The 10163-nt window shown below is 40.7% G+C and overlaps 1 long non-coding RNA gene across 1 annotated transcript; it reads left to right on the top strand.

Moving 5' to 3' along the window:
• Positions 1–4027: 4027 nt before the first annotated feature.
• LOC137193082 (uncharacterized) lies at positions 4028–8474 on the top strand. Its single transcript, XR_010930677.1, has 2 exons — positions 4028–6077; positions 6172–8474. It is a non-coding gene; the product is annotated as an uncharacterized lncRNA (long non-coding RNA).
• Positions 8475–10163: the final 1689 nt, after the last annotated feature.

Here is a 10163-nt window from a genome sequence, read left to right as displayed (position 1 = left end):
ATATTATTAGTGACCCTGGATTTATATTTGACATATAGCCATGGGAGATTTGATCTTGCATCATTATTTTCGGAGATAAAGCCAATAATAGCTGAAATGAGTACAAAGGCTTACAGACGATTGTCAGAAAGAGGCAGTGGAAATGTCACTTTGAGTTTCCTGGGGGCATAGCTGCATATTTCCAGGGTGAGGTTGGGTGGTGGGTGGAGGGGGGTGGGGGCACTGAAGCTCTCCATGTTTATGCAAAGACACATCCAGCCTCATATTTATCTAACCAAGAAAAAGAAGCAATGGGCCCAAGTATGCCTAAAGGACATTGTTATAGATATAATGTTTAGAGTGGAGATGTCGGCCTGAGCTGGCTGCAGAGACTGCAGACATATTTCGATAATGACCGGCCAATTAGAGTCCTTCTGAGAAGAGACTGCTGCCTGGGACAAGTGAATCATCATTCTGAGCCTGTTATGGCCACACTGTGGTTTTCATGGGACATTGAAATGGAGAAAACAAGAGCTACCAAAAAGGCCCAAAGAGAAACATCCTGTTTCTAGGGAAATATTAATCTTTGTCTTATTTGAAAACTACAAGTGGGATAGGTGATTCTTTGTGTTATTTTGTAGAAAATAACCAGGAAAGGATAATTCCAGTCTTTTCTAAAGTCATTAATTAGCCTTTTTCACAGAAGACATTTTGGCTTGTCACAGTAGTAAAAACACAGGTGTGAATAATAAAATTAATGATGGATGAACTCTTCGAAAGCTGCCTCAGTTTCAGGGGTCAGCATGCTGACTCACTGTCACAAGTCATCATTGTTATTAATTCTGCCTGTTTTTCCTGCTCTGACAGGTCTGGACAAATGTCTGCTGTGAAAAGGGTCTATTACTGTACATGAACTCACCAAACCCCCATATAACGTGTTCAGCCCTAGGGTACAACAACACTATCATGGGAGTGAGGACTGAAGCTGTCAATCAATCAATCTCAAGGCTGTATAAGGCCACATACTCCCGAGGAGAGGTTTAATCAAGTAATAGGCCTTTTCACAGCAGACTTTCTGACATGTCAAAGGAGGAAAAGCACAGGTGCAATTGGTAACATTGATGATGGCCGAATCTCATTTAGTCTAAGGTGCTTTCCATTTGGCTAACGAGGCTCCTCGGATGGACGATGGAGGAACAAAGGCAAAACATTACAGCCACATGGGATATCCTTGGTTGGTTAGCATAAGTCTTAAGTGATGTCAATTGCTTATTATTGCTTATGATTTATTTATGGATTATTGTTATTTGTTATTATTACTTAGGCTATTCACCTACTTGAATTATGTTTATTTGCACAATAATGCACCACATAGCTGTTTAAGAATGTGTATATTGTGAAATTCACTAACAAAGACCACGCCATTTGAACGGTATAGAAGTAATTTTATTTGGGTTGTCAAGAGGGTTCAGGATTGGATGAGGATAGTGTATGGTGGGCTGGATGGGGGTCGAGGAGAGGGACGAAGGGGTCGATTGCTGGGGGATGAATGGGAGCTGAAGTTTGGTCCGGGTCGTGTACGGTGGGATGATGGGGTCGAGGAGAGGGATGAAGGGGGTTGATGGCATGGGGATGACTGAGGACCAAATGGCATCACAATGAGGCTGGAGCATCTAGGAACCCGGGGGTCGAGACTCAGGGTGGGGGACATGTCTCGATGAGCTTTTCTGCTTCGTCATCCCCCAAAGATAACTTCATTGGACTAAATGAGAGCAGACTCTTTGAATGTCGCTTAGGTAGGTAAGGAAGCTTGGGAAGACCAGTGGTCTAGAATTTTATTTATTTATTTAATTTTAACGGGTGGTCTGATATTTATGAAGGTCGAGGGATGAGGGTCAAGGGGTGAGGGATGAAGGGATGAGGGTTGAAGGGTGAGGGATGAAGGGATGGGGGTCGAGGGGTGAAGGGATGAGGGTCGAGGGATGAAGGGATGAGGGTCGAGGGGTGAGGGATGAAGGGATGAGGATCGAGGGGTGAGGGATGAAGGGATGAGGGTCGTGGGGTGAGGGATGAAGGGATGAGGGTCGAGGGGTGAAGGGATGAGGATCGAGGGTCGAGGAATGAAGGGATGAGGGTCGAGGGGTGAGGGATGAAGGGATGAGGGTCGGGGGTTGAGGGATGAAGGGATGAGGGTCAAGGGTGAGGGATGTGTGTGAAGTAGTGAAATGTGTGGCTCATAGACGCAGGGATGAAACAAAAACACAAGACAATTAAGACGTAGGGAGCAGGCACGTGGGGAAATACGACCTGGCCCTAGCTAGGGCTGAAGCAGTCTGTTGCTGCACCGTAGTGGCGGCAGGATGGAATCATTGGTGTGCTAGGTGTGAGTGGCGCTGGATAGGGAACCCGCAAGCAAGTGGTCGGCTGGAGCAGTGGTGGAACTGAAGGCTGTGCAGAACTGGAAAAGCCTGGCTTTGTAGGCTGTGGAGGGGATGTCCTCCTCGTTGGGGGAACGTTGGAAGCAGATGACAGTCTAGTCGGAGATTCCCTCGAGTTGTAGGGCTTGATATCTGGGTCAGGTGGAATGCATATGTAGTCCACTGAAGTTCCATATGAAAGAGTCATGAGTCATAAACTTTCGATGTGATTTGGCTCTAAAAAAATGGACTCGACTTAAGCACTTAAAAGGAATTTGCCACTTTGAGTGGATCTCCACACAGTATTGGTGGTAAACGCAGTCAGTAAATTCCTCAGTGGCTGCCATAGTGACTGGGGAAGCTCAAGATTATTTATTTATTTTTTAAATTTATTTATTGCTTTTTAATATATCGACATTATGATTTTGAAGCCGTGCCGAAGTGACACAGGCAAAATTTTAAAAAACCCCAACTGTTCTGTTTGCTTGTTTTATGCTATATACTAATTTGGATAGATAGAAAATTGGCAAAGTGGTCCTTTAAGCACTTGCCTTAGATATGTTTAAACCAGGATTTAGCCATGGGATAACCATCAAGCTTAAAAATGTTAACGTTAAAACATAATGACAGAAAGGGGAGTCAAAGTGAGCAATAATAATTAAACAAGCACCTGTTGTTGGGATGCCTAAGAAATAAACAGGAAAAATTGGGATGAAAGGTTAAGTCGGGAGTACATGAGAAGTTCAGCCTGGCCTTCAGCTCTTATTATACATCCTTTATATATCCATGATCCATGGTTCTGCTGTAGTAGGCGGCGTTGTGACATCATCGGTGTGCGTCGGCCCGGTGGCGGACAGTGAACCCGGAAGAGCGGGAGGATTTGAGCTGCCAGCGAGAGGACTGATAAAAGTAAAGTCTTCATAGAGTTGGGAAGTTTGTGTTTATCAACCTTTCGTAGGAGTGGGACGACCGTCTCGCTGAAAGCTCGCTGGAGGTGAGCAAACGTCCGGTTGAAGATGTTAATAGCGGGAAAAGAGCCGAGTCCGAGTGGGCTATGGCGTGGATGCTGTGGAGCGTTTGGATTCCAGCTGATCAGAAGCGTGGCGTCTGGGGGAGAAGGGTTCCGTGTGGATGTGGTGGTGGAGGAGGTATCTCGTTGGTACTGCCGAATCGAGTTGTGGATGGTACGTTGCCGAGGAACGTGGATCGCGGAGCACTGGCGGGAGGTAAGCCTTTGCGATGCAAGCCTGTCATAGGTCAAGTGAGAACTGAGACGAACCCGTGAGTGTGAAGACCTGAAACCGCCAAAATAAATAAATAAATGGCTCAATAAATAAAATAAATGAAATAATAAAGAAAGAAATGTAGAAATAAAATGTCTATTTATCAAATAAATATGCAGGTTGATTTGAAAATAAATAAATATGCACAGAAATATTAAAATAAACAAATACAATTCATTTATTTATTTGACAAATTCCTTGTTTTCCGTATTCACTTATCTTCGTATTTATTTATTTCCTCATTTATTCTTTTATGTTTACATTTATTTCTTTTTACATTTATTTCTGTTTTCATGAATTTCTCTATTTATTTATTTCTGTATTTCTTCACCCATATGATAATGAGGGGTGTGTGTCTTGACTATTCAGGCATTAGCAATCAAACCAACACACACCACAGTACTGTGACGAGACTTCAAAAGTGTCAGGTCAGGCAGTTTTCACAAAGACCGGAGGTGTACAGCTGGATCTGTAAAATGTAATGTCTAATTAATATTTCGGTAACTCTGCTTGTTTCGACCACTGCATGGAAGTTTTATGTCCAGTGTCAAATGTAGAGAACGTGAAGTTGACGTCAAGACCATGTTGAATTTTGGGTTCGCGCCATGTTTAAAGGATCCCGCTGTCTTTCTGTTGGTGAGTTGGAGCCATGAGTTGGTTACTTTTGACAACATTCCTACATCAATGAAAGTGTGTTTTCCGCTTACACATGTAGATACTTGCATTGCGTACGCGATGTTCAAATTAAGTGCGTAAGTTAAGTTTGCACAGTCAATTGAACATGTAACACACTCAAGCTAACTGGCTATGATTTAGCGTTAGCTTATCCCAGTTGCTGTTGCTTTATTTAGCAAACAGCTATCAGTTTGCTGTTAATAGCTGCTTGTTAGTAACTCATACACATCCGCCTTTTTGTCTCACAGTAACGTTAAACCGTTTTTTATGCCCAACAGTTTACTCTCAGTTCATATCCATTAATGTTCAATTCAATTCACCAGATTATCTTAGCTTTCTAAAATATATGGAGTTCTTAAATGTCTGACTGCTATTTGACACATGCTGTTGATGACCAGTGATATAACTGAACAACACTGAAGACCCACTCCATTTTAGAATATATTTACTCCTGAACAGCTACTACATTCATGAAATGACATGAAATATGTCATATTTAAACTTTGGAACATCTCGTGTTATATTTCAGTCCGTCAACAGGCCCACAGTCTGCAGCAAGGGGCAGAGCATCCTGTTATTATTGTTATAATAATAACTCCATTAAAACAATAAAAAAACAGCTGCTTTTTTGCAATTAATTTATCCTATATATTCAAAAGTGTTAGATATATCACACACACAAAATGGTAGCATATATATTGCATCTCGGCATTTAACTGTTTTCTATTATCTTTAGAAAGTAAGCGCTGTGAGAATATACTGTGTGAATAAATAATGATTGAATTATTTTAAGGACAGGCTTTTGTCAGTTAGGTAGTTAATCATGCCTCACATACAATATCACCAAGTATCAGCTGGTAGATCAATTACCTGCTGCAGCTGATCATTAACCAGACTTCCAGCCTGTGGACCAGTTTATGGCTATATAGGCTAGGTGAAAGATCTTCACAGTCTGATTGTCCATTCAATTCCAATTATTTTTACCAATACTGTGACTTGATCCATTTAAAAAAAAAAAAAGGAATCCTGCAACTATGTGCACTGTCAGGATTTGGCAGGAGCTCCAGCAGGAGGTCCAGACACAGAAGAGCATGACTGTGTCACAGCATTCTATTCTTGCATCACGTAATAATCACAAGGCTGTTTGAAAGATGTCATGATAGTATGTGCAATACTCTGCATTAAACGTGGGAGTATTAAATCCAGCGAATGATTAAATACACTTTACAAATGTCAGTTTTAACACTGGCTGACTGGCCCACAGGCAAGAAGCGCACACATACAATTTACCTGGATAAATAGTCCTATACCTACAGAAAAAACATGCACAAATGATAGTGATCTTAACTGCATGTATTGATCATTCTGTAGACTAGTTATCATATTAACTGTTGTATCTCAATACAGACATCTAGGCTACAATGCTAGATTGTAGCCTAGATTTTTGTAGGCCAAACATGCACCTCTTGGCCTGTGTGTGTGTGCAAAGAAATATCATGGTGCCTGTCCTCAAGATTTACTTTGATGGAGAAAATGAGATCATGCAGGACTACGATCTCACCAGAGCCTCTATCGATGCTTTGATGAGACTACTGCCACCTGAGGGTAGACATGGCTGGGAACACCACATCACAACACTCATAACTGTGTGTTTGCTGGCACACGGGTTGTCATACAATGTGGTATCCCGGATCTTTCAAGTGCCCACGACCACTGTTTATAGGTATATTATTTTGAATAACATAGGCTAATATATTTAGTCACAGTATGATATGGAGCGCTTAAACATTTGATATATCGTCTACTCCTGTGTGCAGGCTGGTCCACAGAGGGGTGATGAGGATTCCTGCCCTGCGCCAGGACATAATTAAATTCCCATCACCCAGGAACTGAATGAGGTTGGTCACCAGCTCCAGCTACTGGCCAACAGTCCTGTGTTTGGCACGTGTGTTGGTGCCATTGATGGATGCCACGTGAGAATCAAAACAATGCCAGGACCCAGTGGGCAGGAAGCTCTTCACATCTATCCAGCTACAGTCTGTGTGTGATGGGAAGGGTAATTTCCTAAACACTTCTGTGGGATATCCAGGGTAGCAGTGGGATCTTTAGAGATGTTCTGTACCCTACCCAAGGGTACTTGCATAAGCCATCCTGTTGGCACTGCAAGGGAGGGTACAAAGCAGGTTCAACCAGCGCCATGCCAAGGCCCTCTCAGTAACTGAACATGCTTTTGGCATGTTGAAAACCTGCTGGCGGTCCCTGCTGTTCAGGGCCCTGGAGGTGAACCACAATTTTGCACCTACTGTCATTACCACTTGTGCTGTCCTGCCTGCATAGTATTTGCTTGACAGCAGGAGACATCCTCGAGCCCATGCAGGACAACATTGAAACCTCTGTGCCTCCATCACGTCCAGTGAGGAGGGAGAGGAGTTCATGTGTTCAGAGGGACAAGCTGGCCGGGCAGCTCTCCGCTCCAGTTGAGCATGTCGCTCCCTTACAGGAGCATGATTATTGATTACCCTTTTCATTTGTTATTAGGCCATATTGTTTGTAAGTATTTTCTCCATGCCCTGCCTTTTTTTTTTTTGCAGATGTTTTGTTAATTGTAGCAATGGGCATAAATTTGGCAGGAAATGTTTTGTTTTTAAGTAGATTTATGGTTTGTTCAATTGTCTCATAAGTTCTTCTGTATACTGACTGACTTTGGCTTGATGTGTAGAACTGCCTCAGATCATATGGACTGGGAAAGTTTTGATAAAGCCCAATCCATGTGTTGACACATCTTAGATCCACATAAATGAAGACTTTGACTTGAAATCCAAACTTTATGTGTTTTATACACACACACACGTCTGTTAACACTTGTGAACACAAGATTGGTTGAGTTCTTTGATTTAAATTTGGAAAACATCTTTAACACCGACTCTGATTGTGTAACATGTCAAGGTGTTTTACATATGAATGTTGCAGATTTTAAACCCTTTGATTTTCCATGTCAGTGTTTTATAGATGTTGTCCTTGTACATTATGTTAAACTGCAGACTTGAAACATCTGGCAGACATTTTTAATTCTGAGATAGGAAAAAAAATAGATTAGTCTAACTTTGAACTGTATCTAGAACTATATCACAAAGAATTATCACAAAGAATTTAAAAAAACACGAACAAATGATTCCTTTAAGCCTTTAGCTGTTACTCCAGGGCTCTTTTCAAACCTCATTCTGCATTTTGCCCTTGGAGGGAGAGTGGCCAAAGTACTAAATTTACTCCATTTATAGGTGATTTGTCTAACTGCGGACTGATGAATATCTAAACTCAAAAAAAATCAAACTAACAATTCTTGATTGTAAGTCTTCTGAGATTTCTTTTTTGCAAGGCCTGGTTCACATCAGCAGATGTTTTTTGTGAATAACTCAAAATATTTGAGTGTTTTTTTTATGAGTCAAAGTAGCTCTAGCCCAAACGGCCAATCTCGTTTCATTGATTGGACTCAAGGTTTGCAAACACCTGATTCCAGTTAGCTTTCATTGATGTCATTAGACTAGGGCTTCACATGCTTTTTCCAGCCTACAATGAATGTTTGAATGATGTATTCAATATGGACAACAACAATGTAATAATTTGGGTGTTATTAGCTACAATAGATTGTGCTTGTTCATAAATGTAACTTAGATGAAGATCTGATCATGTCAAATTACATAAACACAGGTAATTTCAAAAGGGTTCACTTACTTTTTCTTGCTCTTGCTTTTCTCTCTGTATATGAAGAACATCTGACACTATCTTATATCACATTTGTAGATATAATAAGTGAGTAGAGTCTCGTTGATGCCAGAAAAATATTTTTGATTTATCATATGTTTCACAATGTTTATTTTTAGATCTTTGCTTGGTGCTTCTCATTCAAATATATATTATCATACATATCATTTTTCTGTAAACATAGTTACTTCCTTCATCCGTCCCTGTAAGACATGAGAATATATCAGATTTCTGACAGTTCTACTCATAATAGAAATCTATTCAGGGTGTTAATCATTTCCATATAACAACACATAAGGCAGCTATGCATGTACATGTACTGCTAAGCATTTTTCTAAATACAATGTTCTCAGGCTCCCTCTGGGATTATTTTTTTTTCCTTTGTAGTAAAAAAAAAGCTGTTAGGTCATTAAGAAACATGATCACAACAAGAACGACCATGGACCACTAACATTTATGAAGGGCTGCTTCTGCCGTGCTCCAAAATGTGCCACATGAGGAGATGTGGAATTTATACATTGCACCATTTGATAAGACTTCTGCATTGGATACACCTGTGTTTCTCAAAGCCTCCTCTCTCCACCTGCAGGCTACTGCTTTAGCTTAGTTAACATTATTTCAAAAAACCTCTTTTTCCTCCTACCGTTAGTTGATTTGGATTTCCGTTCCATTAAAGAAATCAAAAATGTTTAAGGATACATTTGTAGGGTTCTCACTGAGAAGCTATTTATCTCTCTTTTCTTTCTTTGGCTGGACCAGCCGCGGACCAGCCCTATAACCCTGGATGTTTGTCTGTCACTGACTGACTGACTGAGTGATGAAGTTACACCATTGGTCGGCTGGCCCAGTGTTAGAGTTTCCCCATTGACCATTGCTCTTTCAAAATAGGCTCTTTCAAAATCTCTTTGAATTGGCCCAAACAGTTTCAGTTACGTCCTGGGGGCGTTTACAGCAGAGCCCTGAAATAAGTTTTAAAAACACACATTTGGCAATCAAAGCATCTCACACAAAGGCTCCAACACTGACAGGAGCACCAACCCACAGATACCAAGAGACACCATGTGTAGCCCATAGACTGTATAAAAATAAGATGTAGCTTCAGTGTTTCCAGTTAACAGCACCGTGCTGGGCAGGTGACAGGTGTGTTTACAGTGTTTGTCTGCTCTGAAAGACATCATGGATGTAATTTTGTGTGTTTTTGTTTTACAGCATGCTACACAACAGCTTTTTGGCATTTTCCTGTTTCTTCTATTATGTGAAAGTGCAATTCTTTCTCCCAAAAGGGGGCAAGGCCTTGGTGCTTAGCGCTTGATGACGTGATGCAGGGGGAGTTAACAGATAATTAGAATAGTTATAATTACAATTAAAATAAATTCTCTTTCAACTCAAACATCCCAGGATTTGAGTATTGTTCTTGCAACTGCATTTATACCCTTTTTTTTTTTTTTTTTAACTCAAATGAAGCTTAACCATGTCATGTGAAATGGTACTTCAGTACACTTAAACAAAAAAAAAAAGAAAATTGCAGATGAACATTTAATATCCAGGAATTCACATTATAGACACTACCACTGACTATCCCTGTAACAAATTGGCCACAATTACGCACATTGACCATACACAGTCCAGCCATGTACTAGGTTTTGACCTAGTCTTGTATTACAATATAAAGTTCTAAGCTCTTTAGCTAACTCACAGTTGCTGGTTCACCAGTATGGCTTCTTTGGACACTTGAATGGAACTGAGCCATTATTAATTTGATCAATTCCACCTTTGCTTTTCCTGCTAAGTCAAAATGGCTGATGCCAAATTTTCAGTAATTTAGTGGTAACTGAAAATTAGCGAGTAAGCCTTTACAGTGGGAAACCAATTGTTTCTTCTACCTAAATACCTGTCCCGCATGGCTAAGATAAGTAACCTGTCAACACTATCTATACACTCACATTTTTGCCTCAAATATGATCCTATAGCCATTGTGTTTTTTATTCACCTTAAGTATGGCTAATGGTACAGTGGCAATATGTCTTAACAGGATTCCTGTCTAATC

This window comes from Thunnus thynnus, chromosome 11 (assembly GCF_963924715.1).
Source record: "Thunnus thynnus chromosome 11, fThuThy2.1, whole genome shotgun sequence".
NCBI lineage: Eukaryota > Metazoa > Chordata > Actinopteri > Scombriformes > Scombridae > Thunnus > Thunnus thynnus.
This window is presented reverse-complemented; position numbering and strand designations above follow the sequence as displayed.